The sequence below is a fragment of the Rosa chinensis genome, chromosome 6 (assembly GCF_002994745.2).
Source record: "Rosa chinensis cultivar Old Blush chromosome 6, RchiOBHm-V2, whole genome shotgun sequence".
In the NCBI taxonomy this organism is placed as follows: Eukaryota; Viridiplantae; Streptophyta; class Magnoliopsida; order Rosales; family Rosaceae; genus Rosa; species Rosa chinensis.
The window spans coordinates 28,339,933-28,363,228 of NC_037093.1; the positions used below are offsets into that span (position 1 = coordinate 28,339,933).

The window sequence follows — 23,296 nt, forward strand, 5'->3', positions numbered from 1 at the left end:
TTATGTTACAGCCATTTATTCCAAATATAACCACCATATACATTTCAAACAAAATATAGTGGATATGCTACCTTGAAAGTGTCATCCGGGATGTTTGATTCAAGCATTAAATTCTTCACATGGTGAATGTGGACTTCCGGTGACCGAGTGCTAAATACTTCCGTAAACTTAGCACCCTTACATCATTGATTGAATCACTTAACTTCACATCTTCACCTCCATAAAAATTCATATCATGAAGATATATTGGCTGAATATTGATGAAAGCATACCTGGATCAAACTGTGTTCCTTCCGATGGTAGACGAGATATTAATGGCTCCATCCAAAATCAACTCAATGAACACCCGAACCTATTCAATTTCTCAATCTGGAAATCTACCATTCGACAAGAACCATTATCATATGAAGTAGAGCTCCGAAGTCTTCATTATTGCCTTAAGTAGTTCAACTACAAAATGTTGGTACATCTGAGTTTACTCCATCTGCAATCCACTTTAATTAATTAGAGATGTCATTATTAGGATCCCCCAATGCTTTAACAACCTGCGAAGAGTTATAAACGATTTATGTTACAGCCATTTATTCCAAATATAACCACCATATACATTTCAAACAAAATATAGTGGATATGCTACCTTGAAAGTGTCATCCGGGATGTTTGAATCAAGCATCAAATTCTTCACATGGTGAATGTGGACTTCCGGTGACCGAGTGCTAAATACTTCCGTAAACTTAGCACCCTTACATCATTGATTGAATCACATAACTTCACATCTTCACCTCCATAAAAATTCATATCATGAAGATATGTTGGTTGAATATTGATGAAAGCTTACCTGGATCAAACTGTGTTCATTACGACGGTAGACGAGATATTAATGGCTCCCTACAAAATCAACTCAATAAACCCCCGAAGAACCCTACTCAATTTCTCAATCTGGAAATCTACCATTCAAAAAGAACCATTATCATATGAAGCGGAGCTCCGAAGTCTTCATTATTGCCTTAAGCTGGTCAACTACAAAATGCTAGTACATCTGAGTTTACTCCATCTGCAATCCACCTTAATTAATTAGAGATGTCATTTTTAGGATCCCCCAATGCTTTAACAACCTGCGAAAAGTTATACCCGATTTATGTTACAGCCATTTATTCCAAATATAACCACCATATACATTTCAAAATAAATATAGTGCATATGCCACCTTGAAAGTGTCATCCGGGATGTTTGATTCCAGCATCAAATTCTTCACATGGTGAATGTCGACTTCCGGTGACCGAGTGCTAAATACTTCCGTAAACTAAGCACCCTTACATCATTGATTGAATCACTTAACTTCACATCTTCACCTCCATAAAAATTCATATCATGAAGATATATTGGCTGAATATTGATGAAAGCTTACCTGGATCAAACTGTGTTCCTTCCGATGGTAGACGAGATATTAATGGCTCCATCTAAAATCAACTCAACGAACCCCCGAAGAACCCTATTCAATTTCTCAATCTGGAAATCTACCATTCGACAAGAACCATTATCATATGAAGTGGAGCTCCGAAGTCTTCATTATTGCCTTAAGTAGGTCAACTACAAAATGTTGGTACATCTGAGTTTACTCCATCTGCAATCCACCTCAATTAATTAGAGATGTCATTATTAGGATCCCCCAATGCTTTAACAACCTGCGAAAAGTTATAAACGATTTATGTTACAGCCATTTATTCCAAATATAACCACCATATACATTTCAAACAAAATATAGTGGATATGCTACCTTGAAAGTGTCATCCGGGATGTTTGATTCAAGCATCAAATTCTTCACATGGTGAATGTGGACTTCCGGTGACCGAGTGCTAAATACTTCCGTAAACTAAGCACCCTTACATCATTGATTGAATCACTTAACTTCACATCTTCACCTCCATAAAAATTCATATCATGAAGATATATTGGCTGAATATTGATGAAAGCTTACCTGGATCAAACTGTGTTCCTTCCGATGGTAGACGAGATATTAATGGCTCCATCTAAAATCAACTCAACGAACCCCCGAAGAACCCTATTCAATTTCTCAATCTGGAAATCTACCATTCGACAAGAACCATTATCATATGAAGTGGAGCTCCGAAGTCTTCATTATTGCCTTAAGTAGGTCAACTACAAAATGTTGGTACATCTGAGTTTACTCCATCTGCAATCCACCTTAATTAATTAGAGATGTCATTTTTAGGATCCTCCAATGCTTTAACAACCTGCGAAAAGTTATAAACGATTTATGTTACAGCCATTTATTCCAAATATAACCACCATATACATTTCAAACAAAATATAGTGGATATGCTACCTTGAAAGTGTCATCCGGGATGTTTGATTCAAGCATCAAATTCTTCACATGGTGAATGTGGACTTCCGGTGACCGAGTGCTAAATACTTCCGTAAACTTAGCACCCTTACATCATTGATTGAATCACTTAAATTCACATCTTCACCTCCATAAAAATTCATATCATGAAGATATGTTGGCTGAATATTGATGAAAGCTTACCTGGATCAAACTGTGTTCATTCCGACGGTAGACGAGATATTAATGGCTCCCTACAAAATCAACTCAATAAACCCCCAAAGAACCCTACTCAATTTCTCAATCTGGAAATCTACCTTTCAAAAAGAACCATTATCATATGAAGTGGAGCTCCGAAGTCTTCATTATTGCCTTAAGCTGGTCAACTACAAAATGTTAGTACATCTGAGTTTACTCCATCTGCAATCCACCTTAATTAATTAAAGATGTCATTTTTAGGATCCCCCAATGCTTTAATAACCTGCGAAAAGTTATAAACGATTTATGTTACAGCCATTTATTCCAAATATAACCACCATATACATTTCAAACAAAATATAATGCATATGCTACCTTGAAAGTGTCATCCGGGATGTTTGATTCTAGCATCAAATTCTTCACATGATGAATGTCGACTTCCGGTGACCGAGTGCTAACTACTTCCGTAAACTTAGCACTCTTACAACATTGATTGAATCACTTAACTTCACATCTTCATCTCCATAAAAATTCATATCATGAAGATATGTTGGCTGAATATTGATGAAAGCTTACCTGGATCAAACTGTGTTCCTTCGGATGGTAGACGAGATATTAATGGCTCCATCCAAAATCAACTCAATAAACCACCGAAGAACCCTATTCAATTTCTCAATCTGGAAATCTACCATTCGACAAGAACCATTATCATATGAAGTGGAACTCCGAAGTCTTCATTATTGCCTTAAGTATGTCAACTACAAAATATTGGTACATCTGAGTTTACTCCATCTGCAATCCACCTTAATTAATTAGAGATGTCATTATTAGAATCCCCCAATGCTTTAACAACCTGCGAAAAGTTATAAACGATTTTTGTTACAGCCATTTATTCTAAATATAACCACCATATACATTTCAAACAAAATATAGTGGATATGCCACCTTTAAAGTGTCATCCGGGATGTTTCATTCCAGCATCAAATTCTTCACATGGTGAATGTGACTTCCGGTGACCGAGTGCTAAATACTTCCGTAAACTTGGCACCCTTACATCATTGATTGAATCACTTAACTTCACATCTTCACCTCCATAAAAATTCATATCAGGAAGATATGTTGGCTGAATATTGATGAAAGCATACCTGGATCAAACTGTGTTCCTTCCGATGGTAGACGAGATATTAATGGCTCCATCCAAAATCAACTCAATGAACCCCCGAACCTATTCAATTTCTCATTCTGGAAATCTACCATTCGACAAGAACCATTATCATATGAAGTGGAGCTCCGAAGTCTTCATTATTGCCTTAAGTAGGTCACCTACAAAATGTTGGTACATCTGAGTTTACTTCATCTGCAATCCACCTTAATTAATTAGAGATGTCATTATTAGGATCCCCCAATGCTTTAACAACCTGCGAAAAGTTATAAACGATTTATATTACAGCCATTTATTCCAAATATAACCACCATATACATTTCAAACAAAATATAGTGGATATGCTACCTTGAAAGTGTCATCCGGGATGTTTGATTCAAGCATCAAATTCTTCACATGGTGAATGTGGACTTCCGGTGACCGAGTGCTAAATACTTCCGTAAACTTAGCACCCTTACATCATTGATTGAATCACTTAACTTCACATCTTCACCTCCATAAAAATTTATATCATGAAGATATGTTGGTTGAATATTGATGAAAGCTTACCTGGATCAAACTGTGTTCATTCCGACGGTAGACGAGATATTAATGGCTCCCTACAAAATCAACTCAATAAACCCCCGAAGAACCCTACTCAATTTCTCAATCTGGAAATCTACCTTTCAAAAAGAACCATTATCATATGAAGTGGAGCTCCGAAGTCTTCATTATTGCCTTAAGCTGATCAACTACAAAATGTTTGTACATCTGCGTTTACTCCATCTGCAATCCACCTTAATTAATTAGAGATGTCATTTTTAGGATCCCCCAATGCTTTAACAACATGCGAAAAGTTATAAACGATTTATGTTACAGCCATTTATTCCAAATATAACCACCATATACATTTCAAACAAAATATAGTGCATATGCTACCTTGAAAGTGTCATCCGGGATGTTTGATTCCAGCATCAAATTCTTCACATGGTGAATGTCGACTTCCGGTGACCGAGTGCTAACTACTTCCGTAAACTTAGCACTCTTACAACATTGATTGAATCACTTAACTTCACATCTTCATCTCCATAAAAATTCATATAATGAAGATATGTTGGCTGAATATTGATGAAAGCTTACCTGGATCAAACTGTGTTCCTTCGGATGGTAGACGAGATATTAATGGCTCCATCCAAAATCAACTCAATGAACCCCCGAAGAACCCTATTCAATTTCTCAATCTGGAAATCTACCTTTCAAAAAGAACCATTATCATATGAAGTGGAGCTCCGAAGTCTTCATTATTGCCTTAAGCTGATCAACTACAAAATGTTTGTACATCTGCGTTTACTCCATCTGCAATCCACCTTAATTAATTAGAGATGTCATTTTTAGGATCCCCCAATGCTTTAACAACATGCGAAAAGTTATAAACGATTTATGTTACAGCCATTTATTCCAAATATAACCACCATATACATTTCAAACAAAATATAGTGCATATGCTACCTTGAAAGTGTCATCCGGGATGTTTGATTCCAGCATCAAATTCTTCACATGGTGAATGTCGACTTCCGGTGACCGAGTGCTAACTACTTCCGTAAACTTAGCACTCTTACAACATTGATTGAATCACTTAACTTCACATCTTCATCTCCATAAAAATTCATATCATGAAGATATGTTGGCTGAATATTGATGAAAGCTTACCTGGATCAAACTGTGATCCTTCCGATGGTAGACGAGATATTAATGGCTGCATCCAAAATCAACTCAATGAACCCCCGAAGAACCCTATTCAATTTCTTAATCTGGAAATCTACCATTCGACAAGAGCCATTATCATATGAAGTGAAGCTCTGAAGTCTTCATTATTGCCTTAAGTAGGTCAGCTACAAAATGTTGGTACATCTGAGTTTACTCCATCTGCAATCCACCTTAATTAATTAGAGATGTTATTATTAGGATCCCCCAATGCTTTAACAATCTGCGAAAAGTTATAAACGATTTATGTTACAGCCATTTATTCCAAATATAACTACCATATACATTTAAAACAAAATGTAGTGGATATACCACCTTGACAGTGTCATCCGGGATGTTTGATTCCAGCATCAAATTCTTCACATGGTGAATGTGGACTTCCGGTGACCGAGTGCTAAATACTTCCGTAAACTTAGCACCCTTACATCATTGATTGAACCACTTAACTTCACATCTTCACCTCCACAAAAATTCATATCATGAAGATATGTTGGCTGAATATTGATGAAAGCTTACCTGGATCAAACTGTGATCCTTCCGATGGTAGACGAGATATTAATGGCTGCATCCCAAATCAACTCAATAAACCCCTGAAGAACCCTATTCAATTTCTTAATCTGGAAATCTACCAATCGGCAAGAACCATTATCATATGAAGTGGACCTCCGAAGTCTTCATTATTGCCTTAAGTAGGTTAACTACAAAATGTTGCTACATCTGAGCTGTGTTCCTTCCGATGGTAGACGAGATATGTATGACTCCATCCAAAATCAACTCAAAAAACCCCCAAAGAACCCTATTCAATTTCTTAATCTGGAAATCTACCATTCGACAAGAGCCATTATCATATGAAGTGAAGCTCCGAAGTCTTCATTATTGCCTTAAGTAAATCAGCTACAAAATGTTGGTACATCTGAGTTTACTCCATCTGCAATCCACCTTAATTAATTAGAGATGTCATTATTAGGATCCCCCAATGCTTTAACAACCTGCGAAAAGTTATAAACGATTTATGTTACAGCCATTTATTCCAAATATAACCACCATATACATTTCAAACAAAATATAGTGGATATGCTACCTTGAAAGTGTCATCCGGGATGTTTGATTCAAGCATCAAATTCTTCACATGATGAATGTGGACTTCCGGTGACCGAGTGCTAAATACTTCCGTAAACTTAGCACCCTTACATCATTGATTGAATCACTTAACTTCACATCTTCACCTCCATAAAAATTCATATCATGAAGATATGTTGGCTGAATATTGATGAAAGCTTACCTACATCAAACTGTGTTCCTTCCGATGGTAGACGAGATATTAATGGCTGCATCCAAAATCAACTCAATGAACCCCCGAAGAACCCTATTCAATTTCTCAATCTGGAAATCTACCATTCGACAAGAACCATTATCATATGAAGTGGAGCTCCGAAGTTTTCATTATTGCCTTAAGTAGGTCAACTACAAAATGTTGGTACATCTGAGTTTACTCCATCTGCAATCCACCTTAATGAATTAGAGATGTCATTATTAGGATCCCCCAATGCTTCAATAACCTGCGAAAAGTTATAAACGATTTATGTTATAGCCATTTATTTCAAATATAACCACCATATACATTTCAAACAAAATATAGTGCATATGCCACCTTGAACGTGTCATCCGAGATGTTTGATTCTAGCATCAAATTCTTCACATGGTGAATGTGGACTTCCGGTGACCGATTGCTGAATACTTCCGTAAACTTAGCACTCTTAAATCATTGATTGAATCACTTAACTTCACATCTTCACCTCTATAAAAATTCATATCATGAAGATATGTTGGCTGAATATTGATGAAAGCTTACCTGGATCAAAATGTGTTCCTTCCGATGGTAGACGAGATATTAATGGCTCCCTCCAAAATCAACTCAATAAACCCCCGAAGAACCCTATTCAATTTCTCAATCTGGAAATCTAACATTCGACAAGAACCATTATCATATGTAGTGCAGCTCCAAAGTCTTCATTATTGCCTTAAGTAGGTCAGCTAAAGATTTGATGGTGGGTGAAAGCAATTAATGCTGCGTTGCTGTGATAATTATGTGCTACCTATTGGTCCCCTTACCAAATATGCAATGACATGTTATATGATCATTGACCCAAACCTAACGTGGTTACCTTTGATACATAGCCAACCTAACTTGGTTGAAGCTCGAAATTAACACATAACAATTGAGATTGAAGCTCGAAATTAACAATCATGCAAGAACATCATGAAATTGCAATTTTTAATTTGAAAACCTAAATCCTAGAACATGCTTCATAGTATTCGAAAACTACATATCTAAAATCAATCTTTCATCCACCATAGAAATCGCAAATCATAGAATAATAAAACAAAACCCGAAATCAAATTAAAATCGAAATTTGTTTTACAAAGAAACCAAAACTGAAAACATAAAGTTGTGTTCATGGTTACACATTTTGATCATCAAGAACGCAAGAAGCTTCAAAAGGTGGTGGAATGGATGAGAGCTACGGCAATGATGCTTGAATGGAAGAATGGATGCTTCACGGTCTTGAACTTTGAACTTCGTGAAATTGCTGAAACCTTGGAAGAGAAGGGGAAGTGTTTGTGTATTTGATTATGAAATTTTGTGGTGTGTAGAAGAGCTTCACAAACCTCCTTTATATAGTGAATGGCAAGGGCTAGGGTTCCCTTGAATTTCTCTTGAATTGCATCACTTCGGCCAATAAGAAAATAGAATGAAAATTGGAGAGCAAGTAACCTTCTTTTGCCGAATTCTTCCATGTACTTAGACTTAATTTCGGCTCCCTTATATGTAGAGTCATAAATCAATACTTATTCCTCTATTTTCTCTCATAAAATCCCAAAGAAAATCTAAAATAATCCCATAATATATTTTGTCGAAATCCGCTAGTATTTTCCTTCAATTTTCATGGCAAAATGCAACTAGAATGGGCCAATGACTCCTCCAAAATGTCAAGAAAGATCTAGAGACTTATGTGCGAGTCACATGCTTCAAACTTCAGGCCAAACTCTCCCAAAATGGGCCAATTAAGAAATCCATTATCAACATTGCCGAAATTCTTCTTTAATCTAGAACATTCTTGAACTATCTTAAGTCATCTTCAAGACACAGCATGTCCTAGTCTCACCTCCTAGCAGCATCAAGACTCCTAGTGTCATCAGGTTTCCTAGTCCAACTGGGACTGTCATTTCTTTATTTCCGAACATCATTTTTCCGAGCTCATTCCTAGTTGCATTAGGATTCCTACTTCAACGGGGATTTCTTTTCCTGGTAGAACTGGGAAAACTTCATTTCTCCATTTCTTCTCATTTCTGCGCAAATAACTCCTCGCCTTCCATTTCCAAACTCAAAACTACCTAAAAACACAAAACAAGTTAGAAATGACATTGTTAAGAGAATAACTAAGCAAAATGTAGAGAGAAATGTACTAAAAATATAGTAGAATTTAGTCTCAACATGCACCAATGACATGTCAAACTGTAAATAGCTGTTTCTTATGGACTTTCTTTGGAATGTGACCATACTTGGTCATTTTTATAGTGACCTCGAATTGACCAAGGCCGTTGTTAGGCAATACTGAGGACAATTATTTTTATGTAGTCATTAAACTCTATCCATCTTATGCACATGGGAATAGTGAAGTAATGTATTGAAGATTCGTTTAGTATTGAATCCTTTTGGGTATCAAATTGATTTTGATATCAAATTTTGGATTCACCCTGACCAACTTCACAAAACTATAACATCACATGCACTTCATCTTCACCCTGACCAACTTCACAAAAGTATAACATTACATGCATTGCGTCTTCATATGCAAGTTTGCAAGAAAAGCTGGTATGGAGTTGTGGAAATGATGTGGGCTATGGTGACACGCTTCTAATGTATAATCGAGGTGCCCATAATGGTTTCAGTCTCTACTGGTAAGAACTAGTGTTTGAGATATATAATCGAGGTGCTCATAATGGTTTTAGGCTCTACAGGTAAGGTTCGTGGAAGAAAACTTGGAACTTAATGAAACTTGGTGCACCATGCAATCATTGAACGGATTAGCCATGATGATAAAATTGGTGCCAATGGGAAAAACGATGTATATTACTGGACGATATAAGGCATTTCGGAAACATTTCAAATTGCTCAAGAGAAGCAGCATCGGCTTGTATCTCGTTCGCCCATATTATTTTCTGTTTGTATAAATGGCGTATTGGGCTATGGCGATGCGCTTCTATCTTTGTTTCATTATGTTGGAGTTAGATTTGAACTTTATTACTTTATGTCTATGTGTTTAATATTAGTATACGAGCATAAAACATTGATGGTGGTCAATTATTTACAATGTCTATGACTTTGTTATTATGTCTATTACATATTTATATATAATGTGTGTGAAGGGAATGACCTCGTTTTCCATTGAACTGTAGGATTTTTATTCCTGCTTCATTACAACAAACCATTTTCATAAACCATGCATGTTGTGGTGGAAATACAATGTGTTCACCATAAAATAATGTAAGTGAGATGAAAAATCAAAATTTTTTGCCAAGATATCGGAATTTTTTTTTTCTCGGATGCGCGATATATATTATCTCTATATACTGTAAGAAATTTGCAGTGATTTTTATATTATTGAGATATTTACGGAAATTTTGAAAATTTTGACTAAATTCATGAAATGTAGTCCCGACGATGTTACTACAGATTTGATAAAATGGTATGATAATTATAAGTATATGAAATATCGCACCATATTGACTAATTGTTATTTGTTATATCCTATTATTATTAATAAGTTTCATCTCCACAACTACCGTCAACCTAGATATCTAAATTATACAACATTAACAATGCACCAAAACAGTGGAAATTTCTGGAAACCTCTTTCAATCATAAAATAAGCATAAGCATGTATTTTGAAAATATATTAGTACATTAATGTGTGGCTCAACCCCAACTGCAAACGTCAACTTCTACTATTATACTATATATTAAAGTTGAGTTTTCGGTTACTGTTACTAAGCTGTTTTTGTATCGGCTCCAGCCAAGCCAGTTGGTGGAAATCACGTTTTCGTCTTTATTTTGTGATAAAGACGACATCGACGTCGTCTAGCTCAACTCTTCTAGATTATCATCATCTGCACTCCCTTTTTCGCTCTCCCAAACCTAATACACCAGAATTGATATTATCCCAAACAATTATCATCCCAAAATCTTTTTCAAATCCATCAATCGTATCTTACCGGACCAACAAAATTAACTTTCCTCAAATCTCTGTCCTCGAGATCAAAAATAAAGGAGCTTGAAATTCTTTGCTGATTCATAAGGTTAGTAATTCAATTTCATTTGTTTCCCATAATTGGAAAAGCTGGAGTCATCTGATTGGTAATATATAAAATTGACAGGGGAAGAAGATAGATAGCTCAGAGAAAAGGAAGAGGGGGACGGGAAGCAGTCAAAATCGGTAATTTTTTTTTTCCTTTTGAGGTTTTGGGTTTCCTGTGTCTGCATGCTTTTTGGGATGATTGATTGTATAATCACACAATTGGTCTTTACAAAGTGAATCTTTGTTTAATTTCCTGCATACCTACGACTAATGTTCCATTTAGTTTGGCTCTTTTCAATTGAGTTCTTGTTCTTTTCCACTATTGATTTTGTATTTTTAGTCGATTAGGGATAAATACTGGTAATGATTTTGTTCATATACGAATTCTGATGTTCTTAGTTGGAACTTTTAGATTATATTTATTTCATAGAGGGGTCGTGATTTGGATTCCAAATCAGTTCAAACTTGAAAAATTGGTGGATGATACTGAATTTTTTCATTTGTTGACAGCATAGTAGTTTTAGTCTTTAGGTTAATCTAGAATTTTGATTGCATGGACTTTAAATAATTGCAAATTTAAAGGATGATGGTTGATTCCGAATTTGGTTGTTAGTTGGTAGGATATTGTTTGAATATTATGCAGTTTTCTTCAAAGCTTGGGTTTTTTGCATATGGATCATTAACAAGCTGTTACTTAATAATAATAATATTGATAATATCTTAATTTTTTTTTTTAATCTTTTGCTTTTGGTTAGACTAACTTTCTGTTCAAGTTAGTTTTGCAGCTTTATGACTAATTTTCAAATTTCATTGCTGTTTTGTTTAGGTATAGAGTGTGCATTATTCTTCTGCCGCTGTTCTTGTGTACATTGTTTGGTGTTATCTCAGTCTCTTATTCCTATTCAGGTATGTTCTTCATATAGAACTGATATGTTTATATTCATATTCACTATTGGTCATGATACATATTAATTAATATTTTGAAGATCAGTTGTTAACTTACTTATCATATGTTTGTAGTCAGATTCATGTTGTGTTTATATTAGTTACTATAGAAGAAATAAACTGCAATGCATTGTTTTCGGTTTGAATTAGATAATATTTTGGAATGAAGTTAGAGTCTCACAGACCTAAATTGCCTCCTTTTTAAATGCCTTACAACTCTTAAAATATCCTGCCTTTTGTTTTGATCTTTCGTTACTGACATTTTGAATCAAATAAATATGTTGATTTACTGCAAGCAAAGAAAGTCTGAATGCAAAATTATATATCTATTATTTTAAATAACCTTAAAATATAAAGAGTAGAATTATATGGCCATTGGCCACAACATTATCTAATTTTTCAAAACTTTTAGTTTAAATAAGTGTTAAACTTAACCATGTGTGACTTTGGTTTTCTTTCAGCAATTATTGGTGAGAACAACAAAAAATTAGCATATCTTCTCACTTTTGCTACTGTTCATCCAACTCAGTTAGCAAGTGAGTGGCTTTACTACATACTTATATCTGTAGTTAACTATATTTAAATTTAACTATATTAGTATCTTTCAAATTATAGAACTTGATGGAGTTAGATGTCAGATTTTTTTGATGGTGTATACAAATTTGTTATATTCAATAATATCAGTAACAATTTTTAAATTTTACACACAGTTGGAGGTTCATCTTTTTTTGGTTAGGCATCATATCAAAGGAATAAACAGTGAATGGTTTTCTATTTCAGCTTTTATTGTCTGTGTTTATAGAAGATAAATATATAAATCATTTATTAAAAAACTACAATTGCAGGAGTTATTATAAAGTATGAAAATTTTGGCGACAATAGTTTCACATGTATTCATTGCAATGCATCTTTTTGGTTAAAAGAAGCAAACAAACAAAAATTGAAAAATGCACCCATCATCTGTACAAATTGTTGTGAAAAAGGAGAAATCAAAATCGAACAATCAAACCCAACTCCATCATTTCTTGAGCAACTACTAGATCCAAAAAACAGAGAAAGCACATTTTTCAGAGAGAATATTAGAATTTACAATTCAATGTTCTCTGTTACATCAATGGGAGCAATAATTGATCATGATATAAATAACAGATCAGGTCCTTATGTTTTCAAAATAAATGGTCAAGTATATCATTTAATGGGTTCTGTGTTGCCTCTTGATGGTGAATGTCCAAAGTATGCACAATTATACATCTATGATACAAAAAATGAGGTATCAAATCGTATTTACGCAATAGATCCTTCTCATATCAATAGAAAAATCAGACCAGATATTGTGCAGGGATTGATTAACATGTTTGATGAAATTAACGAATTAGTTAAAACTTATCGAACGATCAGAGATAAATTTGATGATAGTTCTTTGCCTTCATTTAATATAACTATGCTTAATCGCCAGCCAACTGACAGTAAACAATATGAGGAACCAACAAGTGAAGAAATTGGGGTCTAATTGTTGGTGACATTGGAGAATTCAATTCAAATAAAGACATAGTTATTCAATCAAACGACGGACATTTGAAGCGGATTATCAAAATACATCAAAAATACATGTCATTACAATATCCAATTCTTTTCCATATGGTGTAGATGGATATAAATTTGATCTTTTGATGCAAGCAATTGCAACAAACCGTAAAAAAAAAAAAAAAAAAAAATATCAATGCGATGTTTTATTGCATATCAGATTCAAGATAGAAATAATGAAATGAGCACTTTGTTAAAAGGTGGACGATTGTTTCAACAATTCTTAGTCAACTCTTATGCAACGATTGAAGAACATTGTTTAGACTACATTAGAAAAAATCAAAGAAATTTAAGAAGAGAAACTTATAAAGACCTTTACACCACAGCTTCAAATGGAATTAATGAATGCCGTAATCTAGGACAAGAAATTATTCTGCCAAGTTCTCACACTGGAAGCCCTAGATGCATGATCAACAATTATCAAGATGTAATGGCAATTTGTAGAAAATATGGCAATCCTAATCTATTTATAACTTTCACTTGCAATGTTAAGTGGCTAAAAATATTGAGATATTTTGAAAACAAACCTGGATATAAACCAGAAGATAGGCCCGACATAATTTCAAGGATTTTTAAACTGAAATTGGATGATATGACTAAATATGTTAAATCTGGAGAACCTTTTGGAGAAGTTGAAGCAGATGTTTGCATGATAGAATTTCAAAAAAGAGGACTCCCTCATGCCCATATGTTATTTTGGTTGAAAAGAAATTACAAATGTTATATAGCAACTGATATAGATTCCGTTATTTCAGCTGAATTGCCAGAGAAAAATACTAATCTAGAGCTTTTCAAAATTGTTAGCGAATTCATGATTCATGGGCCTTGCAGACAAATAAATTTCAAATCTCCTTGCATGCGAGATGGAAAATGTTCTAAATTCTTTCCAAAACCATACAATATAAACACTACATTTGAAACAAATATACCTCTAACATATCGACGCCGTGACGATCACACAAAATTTGTAATAAAAAATGGTATCCATATTGGAAATAATTTTGTTGTGCCCTACAATTCAAATTTATTATTAAAATATAATACTCACATTAATGTTGAATCTTGTTCTCAATCTATGTTAATTAAATATTTATTTAAATATATTAATAAAGGCCCAGATCAAGCTCGAATTTTAGTACATGAAAATTTAAATGACGAAATTCAAACCTATCTTAATTGTTGATATTTAACTCCTCATGAATCTGTGTGGAGGTTGTTTGAATATCCAATTCATTTCGACATCCAGATGTTCTATATTTGCAAATTCATATGCCTTCAGAACAAAATATTATTTTTGATGAATCTCAATCTCCTCAATCAATTATAAAACATAAAAGTATGGAAGATACTATGCTTACTGGATGGTTTAAAGCAAATACAACTTATCCAGAAGCATGTAAATTAACTTATACAGAATTTCCAACTAAATTTGTCTGGAATGATTGTAAAAAATGTTGGACACCAAGAAAACAATATGAAACTATCGGTCAAATAGCACATATACATCCTCCATTAGGTGAAGTATAATTTATGAGAATGTTATTAAATATTCAAAAGGGTTGTCGTGATTACAATTCAATAAGAACTATTAATGGTATTACATATCCTTCCTATCAAGAGGCTTGTTGAATTTTAGGTTTATTAAGCGATGACAGAGAATTGATTGAAGCATTAACAGATTCTTCACATGTTGCAACAGCATCTGAAATGCGTCAACTTTTTGTCACAATAATTTTATTCTGTGATGTTGCAAATCCCCAAATGTTATTAGATTCACATTGGTCAAACATGTGTGATGATATTTTATATAAAGCCAGAATTAAACTTGGAAATCCAAATTTAACTCTCCCATAGTCAGAATTAAAAAATAAACTTTTATTTGAATTAGAACAAATATTTAATATATCATCAAGTTCATTAAAAGATCACCAATTACTGATGCTTGATACAAATAATCTGTTACAGTTAAATAATAGACTGTTAAGAGAAGAATTAGATTACAATTGTCTTGAATTAAAACGTCACCATATAGATTTAGTAGCTCAATTAAATACATGTCAAAAAATTGTTTATGATCAAGTCATTAAAGCAATTGAAGAAAAACCAATGAATACCTTTTTTGTTCATGGTCATGGAGGAACTGGTAAAACATTTCTATGGCATACAATAATAAGCAAGCTAAGATCTGAAGGCAAAATTGTTTTAGCAGTTGCTTCATCTGGAATTGCTTCATTATTACTTTCAAATGGTAGAACGGCTCATTCTAGATCTAAAATACCTCTCACTGTAAATAATTTATCAATATGTCCAATAAAGAAAGTCACTCAACTTGCAAAATTAATTGAGAAAACAAAATTAATTATTTGGGATGAAGCTCCAATGTGTGACAAACATTGTTTTGAATCATTAAACAAATCTCTGCATGATATTTTATCCAACCCAAATAACACACAAATTGAAAAACCATTTGGTAGTAAACCTATTTTATTAGGTGGAGATTTCAGACAGATTTTACCCGTTGTTACAAGAGGAACTAAAGAGCAAATAATTGAAGCTTCATTAAACTGTTCATACCTTTGGTCATCGTTTAAAATATTTCATCTAACTGAAAATATGAGATTATCGAATAAAAATTTAACTGATGAAGAAAAAAATTTGCAAGCTGGCTGTTACAAATAGGAGAAGGTCGTATACATTCAATTGATTGTGAAAACGATAAAGATACAACTTAGGTTGAGATTCCAAATGATTTACTTATTCATTCTTATACAAATCCAATAGAAACAATTTTTCTTGCTATTTATTCAGATTTTAACATCAATTACAATATTTGACTATCTGAAAGAGCGTGCAATTGTTACACCACGAAATGCTACAGTTTGAGATATAAATGATTACGCTATAAATTTATTGCCAGGTGACACAACAACTTATTTAAGTTCAGATAACATTTCATTGAACTCTGGAAGTAATGAAAATATTAATCTTCTATACCCTACAAAATTTTTGAATACACTTGAATTTAGTGGATTACCATCACACATATTAACTTTAAAAATTGGCATGCCGATCATGTTATTGAGAAACTTAAATCAAGTATCTGGCTTGTAATGGTACAAGATTAATAATAACAAAATTATTTGATCGATTAATAGAAGCAAAAATATTAACAGGAAGTAATACAGGCCAAAAATTTTACAAACCGAGAATTGTTCTAACTGCAACTGAAAATAAATGGCCATTCACTTTGAAAAGACGCCAGTTTCCAATTAGACTGTGTTATGCCATGACAATTAATAAAAACCAAGGTCAATCACTAAATCAAGTTGGCATATATTTACCTGAACATATTTTCACTCATGGACAATTATATGTCGCACTTTCAAGAGTTACATCTAGAAATGGTTTGAAAATTCTAATAAATAATAACAATGATATGCCAAATAGATACACTAAAAACATAGTTTACAAAGATGTTCTACAAAATCTATGAATAAAAGTGTGTATTACATTATATGTCAATATAATCATAGATACCTTTTTTTTCTACTTTTTTTCTGGCATAAACATCAAGAATGAGGATGTACCAATCTACATATAGTTATGTGAAAGAACAGATAGTGATTTTTATCGTTCATGTATTTGTATAATATTTAGTCAAAAGAAAAGTGCTGGGTTCTGCTAACAAAAATGAAGACTCAAAACGAATGCAGTTTCTCTCTTTCACCCCGTGATTTCTATGACAACATGATGTACATATATTTGATTGAAGAGTTTTATGAACGTGGAGGAGCTATGTACTGTAGATAATTTTGAAGCTTTTGGGAATTGAAAGAGGAAGAAAGCAATACTAAAACAAAGTGATTGTGGTGTGGAAGTTATCTTTTTGTTTGATCAAGGTTGCCTTCATGTTTGTAATATATGTATTATGGTGGACCTCTTCCTTTACTTTTTTTCACCAGGCTTAATAAAGGACACTGAACAATTCTTAATTTTCAACAGTATTGACCAATTATGGATGGAGGACTTACAAGCGTTCAAGTTCATTCAACAGGCTATAAATTTGCATGGGTACGCACAACCAAGTGAGTGTTCTCTGAGATTTGACCTGTTATATACAAAATAAATTAACTGAGTTATGTATTTTATTGATATGATTGTAGTATCATGGTAATTTTTCTTTAGGACATTGGCTTCAACAATCACATTGACTTCCAATCTTGGAGGATATTCATGCATTGGACAAGGAATCTGTTAGAGGGGTAGGAGATGACAGAGTTGGGGGACCTGCAGTTTCTCACCAATTACAGATGATTAGATTATTAATGCAAAATCTGTTAATTGCAGTATGCATCATTCTCTATTAGAATATCTTTCTTTGCATAGAATTTTCCTTCAACAAAACAATGAATGGGGATGTTTTCTGATGCTTTTTCTATTCAGAATAATTACTTACTGAACCATACAGAGGTGAGACTGGAAAATGTGCACATAAGCCCAGTGGATAGACACATATTGGTATTAGAAGAGTGTAGAAGGATATGGAGCGGTTTGAGAGTGGGAATAGTATTCAGGAGGCTATCTGTTCCTTACCAATTTGGAGTTAATTCTTCAGGTTCAATTCTTTTAGCTTTTTAGGTGTTCTTATTTTTTTGTTTTCACGATTTGATGTGATGTGTTTTGCAGTTGTGGTGTGTTATTTGGATATTGGGTGTGTTCTCTTGCTGATAGAATAGAGGAGTAGAGTGAAATTTTGAAGCTTGAATTGGGTATTGAAGAATTTGATGCTTTATTGCTTGGAACTAAATGGAACAGTGTGAAGAGTTGGATGTCTAGAGTGAAAGTTTTTAATTTTCCTGGGTGTTGGAACCATTTTTGATGGTGCTGTTTACGTATAAATGTGAATTGTTTGTTGCTTCAGTATAGTTATTATCATAGTTAATTGCAAACAATACTTATAATTATGATTTGTTAATGCTACTTCATATATACTTCATACCGATAGAATTACAGTTACCTCAGATAGATTGTGAGGTCTCATTGCTTCACAATTCCCTTCTCAAAAGGAAGAAACACTAAGTTTGGTTACTTGAATGACTGTTCTGTTATCCAAATACACATGTCATTTCGTCAAAAATGTGTGATAAAAAAAACTTTAATGGTTTTTTTTTTTTTCCATAATTATCTTCTATAAGGTGTCCCCCCCTCCCCCCTCCTCTTCTTTCTTGACTTCATTTCTGCTTATGAATTTGTGATTAATATCAATTCCAACCAAAGAAATAATTGTGACGGAGGCAGAAACAGCTCTAAGCAACTTAGGGTAGGAGAAGAAGACAGCCTGTGACTGTAAGTGGGCTCTGAATAGTCTTCGTTTATCTAATATTCAAGTCCATGCATAAGCCCAGTGGATAGACACATTAAAGTAAGCGCAATATTTCTGTTTTCATAATCAAATTTCAAGATGTTAATATTTCTTACAGTTGTAGCATTTGTCTATTGTATGTTCCATCGCCATGAAACATCAGAACTTAGATTTTTGCCAACTTCAATTTGATCACTAATAGAAATAATCAAATGAGTTATTTGACTTATAACTTAATATCTAAAAAGAAGATAATCCAATCAGGTCGAATTATTAAAAAACACTATGGACTCTTATAAAGATAGTTCAAATAGTGGCACAATGGATGTTAACATGGATAGCCTTAGTGTTATCACAGCTCCATTTCACATGGATAGTTTTCAGGACTATAGTATTTGAATTTCACTGTTTATCTACTTTTTGCAGCTCTTTACAATGATGTTTAGTACTTTTCAATACTTTTCACAGCTCTTTCCAATGATTATCTGCTGTTTGGATTATACCTCTTTGGAATCATTATTTCCTTTTTATATCAGATTTGTACTTGATCTGTAATATCTACCATCTCCTTTTAATCTTGGTAACTAATTGCTTTTCAATATCTTCTCCATTTTTCTCACATTCACTGAAGCTATAGATAGTTATTGTCAATTTGTGGTTCAATTGATAAATTCTTTTCGACTGTTCAGATTTGTCATCTGTCAATTTGTCAGCCAGAGTTTCAAATTGGATTGAAGTTTGCGTAGGCTTTAGAATTTCACCAGCCACTGTTGAGCTTGAACCAGGTAATTAGAACATTCAGTTTTGTGTCATTTAGTCTCTTTGATGGTATTAGAATTATATTACTTAACCCTTGACCTTTATATCACTACACTATGTTCGTAAAATTTTACACTACTTTTATTTATAAATTGTCTTCTGTTCAATAAGCTGCAATAATGAATGAGATAATTAGAAAATTCAACTAAAACATCTGAAAATTTAGTCATAACTGTAATTACTAATAAACAGATTGATTTCAATTTTGTTGAGTTCGTTTGGATCTTTTTCCCTTTTTTTTTTTTTATAAATGTTTAGTTGTGATTTCAAGAGAAAATTTTTACTTATCCATTGTGTTTATATGCAAACCAAGCATTACCCATGTAACTACGTTCATTATCTTGGCTGGAAGGTTGAAAGACAGGGGGTTATCTTTTTGAAGTGGATTTCTTTTGGCTTACTTTTGATCACTGGTAAGTTCTGTTGATATGTAGAAGCAAGATAGTTTTTTCTTTGCTGATTGTTTGCAGACCACGATCCAGGTGCAATTTTCATTTCCACTATAGTTAATCAATTCTTAGCTTTTAGTATTACATTTTGATATTTTACATTTAACCCAGAAAGACAAAACCCATGTACGTATCCAAGCTTTGTTGCCTATATATGTTATTTTTTTTGTCGAAGTGGGTTCCTTTGGCTTTCTATATTGAAGCTTACTTGACATAGGTTCCTGTGTTTTTACAGTTCGAGATCTAGAATTGTGGGTTTCATACCTTGGTTTTGGATAAAGAATGTCGAAGTACAAAGAGATAAAGAAGATGAGTATTTTCTTTTGAATCATTGAGATAGATGACATTGTTCATGTTGTTGTGGTGGTTAAGTGGTACATATGAAATCTATATGCTTTAGAAGCACAACAATACTGCGAAAACATCAATCATCAAAATTTTGACATTTTATTGATTTTGGTAGGTCGTTAAAAGGTTTCTGTTGTAAAATGAAAGCAAAAGTGTTTCAAAAAAAGAGAGAGTTTGGGCGTATGGAGATAGAGTGTGTCTATTCATCTCACCATGAGAGGGTTTATATAGGAGTACATGATGTATACAAATAGGCAACGTTTAATAGCAACGTCAATTACTCCTATTCACAGTCCTATCAATCACTAATCTATAGTGAAAGGCATATATGACTCTCCATCTATTTACATGATATTAGCCATAACTATTTGCAACACTCCCCCTTGAATATTTCATGTCAATAGTGTTGCCTAGGCTGAGCGTTTCTAAGTTGCCTCGTCAAAAACCTTGGCAAGTAATAAAAACCCTGTGGGAGAAAAAACAACCTTGGTCGAAGGAGAAAAAGAGCACAACGCGCATGAATGTGGAGTAATCGTATCACAATAGAGATAGGTGAAGTCTTCTTATCAGCATCATAAGTAGATAGTATGTCTACGAGAGGGATGCATTAGAGTTGCTACACCAAAACCTTGCCCGGTAAACCCAGTGGGAGAAACCCGTGGTCGAAGGGAAAAGATGAGCAAATGCATATATGTCAAATCAAAGCATCTTCAGGATGCAGTAAGTGGGGTGACCGTGCCAAAGATGTGCCTCATCAAAACCTTGCCAGGTAACAAAACCCAGTGGGACAAAAATAACCCTGGACGAAGGACGAAAAGAGTACATGATGGTCAAGTGGGTATGCTTCAGGATACTCCCCCTGATTTCGACTCCCCCTGAAAATTACATGTTAGGTAATTCATATAGTTTACGTAGACCAATACCTTGAACATGCTTCTGGAATGTAGACTTTGGTAAAAAGGTCTGCACGATTGTCTTCAGATCGAATATGTTTGACTTCAATCTTCTGATGCTCCTGTTGTTGCTGATTGAAGAAGAACTTCGGTGCAATATGTTTGGTGTTGTCTCCTTTGATGAAACCCGTCTTCATTTGCTCAATACAAGCAGCATTATCTTCGTGGATAGTGGTTGGTTCATCAGTAGTGGAATTAGTCCACATGTGCTTCGAACATGCTTTGTGATAGCTCTCAACCATATACATTCACGTACTACTTCGTGAAGAGCTAGAATCTCAGCATGATTCGAAGAGGTAGCAACAAGAGTCTGTTTTGTAGACCTCCAAGAAATTGCAGTATTCCCAATGGTAAAGACATAACCAGTTTGGGAACGCGCCTTGTGCAGGTCTGATAGATAGTCTGCATCAGCATATCCAACAAGGCGAGCATCATTCTGAGGATCAAGGGGGTTTGATCCATTTCTTGATGCATAGAGATAGAATAAGCCCATATCGGTCGTATCTCTGAGGTAGCAAAAAATGTCTTTTATGCCATTCCAGTGGCGGCGTATTGGCGCAAAGTTATATCTAGCTAACAAGTTCATAGAGAATGAAAAGTCCTGTCTAGGGCATTGAGCCACGTACAATAATGCGCCTATTGCACTTAGATATGGGACTTCTGGCACCAATATCTCTTCGTTATCATCTGCAGGACGATACGGTTCTTTTTAGACTTCTGACGACCATGGGTGTGCTTGCTTTTATCCTCATTAAAGCGTCTTAACATCTTCTAGATGTAATTTGGTTGATGGACCAAAATTTCATATGCACTTGTCCTCGGGCTTCAGGTTGAGACAATAATTTGTTTTCCCAAGGCCTTTCATCTCAAATTCCGACTTTAGGTGCTTTGCGGTTTCCTTGATTTCTTCAGGAATATCAATCAAATTCAGTCTTTGACATAGACCGCACAATTGCAAACCCGGAACTTGTTTCCTTAATAAACAAGCAAGGGCATAGTTTATTATTCACATATCCCATCTCGATCAAATATTCACTTAGACGGTTATACCACCTCCGTCTAGATTGTTTCAATATATAAAGTGAACACCTCAAAACTATTGGGGAGCATGTTCCGTGGTCTAGAACTATTTGCATCGGGTATCATAAATCCTTCAGGAACTTTCATATATATATATATATATATATATATATATATATATATATATATATATACAGTCCGTCTCAGGTGCGGACTGTACGGATTTCCTATTTTCGACCACTTTCCGGCCACATTTTTACATCTTAACCGTTCAGTTTTTAGATCCTAGTGTATAGATCACTTCTGCAAAATTTCAGCTAATTTGGTGATCGTTAAGGCATCCAAAACTGCAATTTACCATTATAAATACGAACGGTTCCGGTTCGACAGATTCTGTCTGTTCGTGTAAAATGCAGTTTTGAATGCCTTAATGATCACCAAATTGACTGAAATTTTGTAGAGATGATCTATACACTAGGACCTAAAAACTGAACAGTTAAGATGTAAAAATGTGGCCGGAAAGTGGTCGAAAATAGGAAATCCGTACAGAAAATTCGGTACGGACGTCCGCACCTAAGAAAATTCCTATATATATATATATATATATTTGTATTGTGATCCCCATAGAGATAAGCTGTGACCACATTCATAAGCTGCATATTCAGTTTGTCGGAAACTACCAAACTGATAAGGTAGCGGAACGTTATGACGTCCATTACGGGAGAATACGCCTCCTTGTAATCAATCACAGGGCGTTGAGAAAATCCTTGTGCCACTAGACGAGCCTTGTGTATCACAATCTCGTTTTTCTCATTACGCTTCCTTACACATACCCATTTAAATTCTACGGGTTTAACATGGGGAGGTGTGGGAACAACAGGTCCAAACACCTTTCTCTTTGTCAAGGAATCTAATTCAACCTGGATTGCTTATTTCCTTTTTAGCCAGTCATCTTTTCATTGATATTGATCAACAAAGCAAGGTTCGAGGTCATCGCATATTATAGATT

General features: G+C 34.2%; 3 long non-coding RNA genes across 4 annotated transcripts; all 3 read right to left on the reverse strand.

The window, feature by feature from the left end:
• Window positions 1-424: 424 nt before the first annotated feature.
• Window positions 425-2,232, reverse strand: LOC121049689. 2 transcript variants are annotated; one of them, XR_005801073.1, is made up of 5 exons: window positions 1,979-2,232; window positions 1,778-1,882; window positions 1,208-1,685; window positions 638-1,115; window positions 425-545 (listed from the first exon to the last, which is right to left on the reverse strand). It is a non-coding gene; the product is annotated as an uncharacterized LOC121049689 (long non-coding RNA). The 2 variants fall into 2 exon arrangements; XR_005801072.1 differs by having other exon boundaries at window positions 1,778-2,232.
• A 1,479-nt stretch (window positions 2,233-3,711) lies between these two features.
• LOC121049823 lies at window positions 3,712-4,760 on the reverse strand. The gene is made up of 3 exons (XR_005801409.1): window positions 4,623-4,760; window positions 4,053-4,469; window positions 3,712-3,960 (listed from the first exon to the last, which is right to left on the reverse strand). It is a non-coding gene; the product is annotated as an uncharacterized LOC121049823 (long non-coding RNA).
• A 1,795-nt stretch (window positions 4,761-6,555) lies between these two features.
• On the reverse strand, window positions 6,556-7,376 carry LOC121049826. The gene is made up of 3 exons (XR_005801420.1): window positions 7,300-7,376; window positions 7,099-7,177; window positions 6,556-7,006 (listed from the first exon to the last, which is right to left on the reverse strand). It is a non-coding gene; the product is annotated as an uncharacterized LOC121049826 (long non-coding RNA).
• Between the last annotated feature and the right edge of the window lie 15,920 nt (window positions 7,377-23,296).